The sequence below is a fragment of the Epinephelus moara genome, chromosome 20 (genome assembly GCF_006386435.1).
Source record: "Epinephelus moara isolate mb chromosome 20, YSFRI_EMoa_1.0, whole genome shotgun sequence".
Taxonomy (NCBI): Eukaryota; Metazoa; Chordata; class Actinopteri; order Perciformes; family Serranidae; genus Epinephelus; species Epinephelus moara.
In genome coordinates, this window is record NC_065525.1 from 5,281,097 (window position 1) to 5,285,252 (window position 4,156).

Sequence of the window (4,156 nt, forward strand, 5' to 3'; positions counted from 1 at the left end):
AGTAAAGCTGTCCCCCCTAGAATAATTTGAGACACAATTAATAATTTTTGAACAATGCAGTAGTATTTATTGAAAGCACAATGTAAGCGGTGCTCATTATAATCGCGCAATAATGTGCTATTTAAATCTTAAAAGATTTAGTCCCCCCCTCCCATTCCTAGTAGTGGTATATCCCGCACTCTTTCCAACGGGCAGGTAAGATGTACACTCACACAGACACAGTTTAACTTACACAAGTTACAACACATCCCATTTACTGTTACAACAAGCCCCAGGCCCAGGCTGATAATATAAACTGTCTGCAACATTTCTCCTGCATTGTCAAGCCTACTCAATTACGAGTGCTGCTAAGCTAAAAGCTAATGATTAAGCTCAGAGTTTAGTGATAGTCAGAGAGGACAGGAGAGAAAGAAGAGGGAGAGGACAGGACAAGAGCAGTCAGTGGCGGAGCGGCTCGTAGCTAATGGGTACCTGTCTGTAGGCTCTCCACCTGTCAGTGAGACAAACATGAGAGATGTGTGCAGTTTAACTGACGAGGAGTGGTCATTACACGCGACTATTACGCACGGTTGTGACGGAGCAGCAGCGGCTCGTAGCTAATGGGTACCTGTCTGTAGGCTTTCCACCTGTCAGTGAGACAAACATGAGAGATGTGCAGTTTAACCGACGAGGAGCGGGCATTACGCGCGACTATTACGCACGGTTGTGAGTTGCGCAGCGGCAGATCTCACAGCACACTGTTTATAAACCAGTTTACCAGTTTAATTGCAGGAAATGTTTAGTTGTTAAGCCATTTCTCATAAGTATAGACATTCACTCTGTCTGTTGGAGAGACAGAGAGAAGATTAAAGCGTCAAATTGAGGTAAAAGATGCTGTATAAAAGACAGGCTACAACTTTTTTCCTTGTCCCCCCCTGGAATTATTCTCTAAAAGTTTACTGTTTATTGTCCCCCCCAACTATGAAATGGGATTTTCACCCCTGGTGCTAGAGGCCAGAGCAATGCCATCCAGAGAAACTATGTATGTCATCAGATAAAGAGTCTCTGAGCTGTTTGGGGCCAAGAACAATAACTTCAGTTTTGTCTGAATTTAACATAAGTAAATTGGAGCTCATCCAGGTTTTTATGTCTTTAAGACAATTTTGAAGTTTAGTTAATTGATCAGTTTCTTCTGGCTTCATCGATAAATACAATTGTGTATCATCCGCATAACAATGGAAATTTACAGAGTGATTTCTAATGATGTTACCTAAGGGAAGCATATATAGAGTGAATAGGATTGGTCCGAGTACAGAACCTTGTGGAACTCCAAAATAGTACATAAGGATGATTCATCATGAACATGAACGAACTGAAAATGATCAGATAAATACGATTTAAACCAGCTTAGTACAGAACCTTTTAGGCCAATTAAGTGTTCCAGTCTCTGTAGCACAATTTGATGGTCAATTGTGTCAAATGCCGCACTAAGATCTAATAAAACATAGAGACGAGTCCTTTGTCTGAAGCAATCAGAAGATCATTTATAATTTTAACTAGTGCTGTCTCAGTGCTATGATGCACTCTAAATCCTGACTGAAATTCCTCAAATAAATTATTATCATGGAGAAAATCACACAGCTGTTCTGCGACTACTTTCTCAAGGATCTTTGACAGAAAGGGAAGATTAGATATTGGTCTATAGTTGGCTAACACCTCTGGATCCAGGGTGGGCTTTTTTAGGAGAGGTTTAATTACAGCTACCTTAAAAGACTGTGGTACATAGCCTGTTAATAAGGATATATTGATCATGTCTAATATGTGAGTGTTAACTAAAGGTAAGACTTCCTTAAGTAGCCTATTTGGGATGGGGTCTAAGAGACATGTTGATGATTTAGATGAAGAAATCACTGCGGTCAATTGTTGAAGAGAATCAAGGAGAAGCAATCTAAATATATATTAGGTCTTACAGCTGTGTTTGAGGGCGGATAGGTACTATTTGAGGACAAGCGGTCATGAATTTTGCCTCTCATAGTTAGAATTTTGTCATTAAAAAAGCTCATAAAATCATTACTGCTGAGGGCTAAAGGAATACAAGGCTCAATAGAGCTGTGACTCTCAGTCAGCCTGGCTACAGTGCTGAAAAGAAACCTGGGGTAGTTCTTATTTTCTTCTATTAATGCTGAGTAATATTTCAGTTGTAGATTACAGCAGCAGGCAGCCCTGCAGCTGTCTGTGTGAACACTGCGCAGTGCACGCGTGGGTGTTTGGAGTTGTTTTAGCGTTATAATGGTGACAGAGATATTTTGCAAAATGAGGTTGTTAAATGGAGAGGAAAAATATCTGTTTACAGAAATATCTGGACAGGTATAGACAGGATCTTAGTGTAGGCTACCACCCCAAGATGTTTAACGGCCCCATTTGGCCACCCCTGTGAAAAAAAAATTCTGGGGGCACCACTGTCAGCATCCCAAAAGTAAATAGGCTGTACCTAGGCTACATTTAAAAGTTAGAGGACCAAATTTCTCTTTAACTTTCCCTCCACAGAAGCAGGGAAACACCGTCAGGAAAATGAAAGGAAATTTACTAAAAAGACAAACCCGGGAAAATGCCCGTTTGTTTTGCCTCATTCAGTCTGCTCAGACGCTGTGGACTGTGGATTTTCTTGTCCGCCATCTCTTATGCGTGACCGCCATGTATGATTCCTCATAATTAGGCTAGATCAACTCATAAATCTTAAACTGTAGCCTACACAGAGGAACGTAAATAATGTTTTGATTACACTTTAAAACGTGAAGCATAAAGAGGGAGGAAGGGGGGAGGTGGAGGGGACCGGGGAGAGTGATGAGGGGGAGCTGATGCAGAGATAGCGACCTGTACCCTAGGCTACACGTTATGTCATGTACCAGTCCACCAGCCCGTTTATGTGCATGTGACTGCCGGTCGTCACGGTTTCTGAAACATTCGTGTAGGTCATATTAGGATCTGGACTGTCTCCTGTCCGCGGCATCATGTCCTCATCCTCCCTGTGTGGCTCACAGACAGACGCAGGATGGTGTTTGCCCCATCGGCGGAACCACACAGCAGCAGGATCATGTCTCCGCCACAGCCGGCCCGCCGCCTCCTGCTGACGCCACAAACACACATGAAAGGTAACTGAGGGTACCGTCGGGCCCGGGGGAAGCGTCGGTGTGTCTGCTGCTCGGGATGAAGCGGGTCTGTGGGGGTTGGAAATAACGCGATGTGCCAGCGTTAGCTGATATTAAGCGGCATTATGAGGAAAGAAAACGTTACAGCGAGCAGGAAGGTGTCTGATAGAGACCGACTGGGTTAGTTCGTGCTGTGTTGTGCTATGTGGTGTTGTCACAGGATCACTGTGTGTAGATAGATAGATAGATAGATAGATAGATAGATATTGACAGGCAAGCAGACAGGCAGTGTAGCTATTAGGCTATAATTAACCCATTCGCTTCATATGCCATAGGAAAGTGTGTGTGTGTGTGTGTGTGTGTGTGTGTGTGTGTGTGTGTGTGTGCGTGCGTGTGCGCGCGTGTGCTTCCAGATTTTTCTCATTTCATCTCAGTCCGGCTACAGCAGCTTTAAGGTCATTGTGCTTCACTTGATTGGCCTATTTTCATTTTATTCCACCACGTATTAAGGCTGTCCCTGAATCAGGATCATCAGACTCCATGTAATTGAATAAACAGAAAAGTAAAGTAAAGATTTGGAAATCTCCAGGCAAACTAAATTGAAAGCACTTCTTAGGGACCTTTGGTTACTTTTAAGTGGGGAGGGGGTGATGCAAAATGGGGAAGGTATGTCAAATAATTTTTTAAGCACTGGGGAGCGACATATGTTTTTTTACTTTGCCTTAGGGGAGGGGCATACAAATTTAAATGGTTGGATTTTGTACCTGTAAACCTCGATCCATCCATGACACAAAATTTAAATGTAAAGTCTATACAAATGGCCCAAATTGTCATTCACTTGACACAAAAACTCAACGCAGTTCGTCGTCGTAACCGACTTGAGCAGGCAAATGCTCACATTCGATGGCGTCTGGCATGTTGGAGAGGTGTTCTCTTCACGGATGAATCCCGGTTTTCACTGTTCAGGGCAGATGGCAGACAGCGTGTGTGGCGTCGTGTGGGTGAGCGGTTTGCTGATGTCAACGTTG

At 43.3% G+C, this 4,156-nt stretch overlaps 1 protein-coding gene across 2 annotated transcripts in view; it reads left to right on the forward strand.

The window, feature by feature from the left end:
* The first annotated feature begins 2,856 nt into the window (after positions 1-2,856).
* LOC126407404 (carbohydrate sulfotransferase 1-like) overlaps positions 2,857-4,156 on the forward strand; it is a 15,811-nt gene continuing 14,511 nt past the window's right edge. For both annotated transcript variants that reach the window (XM_050072265.1, XM_050072266.1), the window contains exon 1: positions 2,857-3,131. The gene's annotated coding sequence lies outside the window, so the exon portion shown is untranslated. The remainder of the gene's footprint in view (positions 3,132-4,156) is intronic.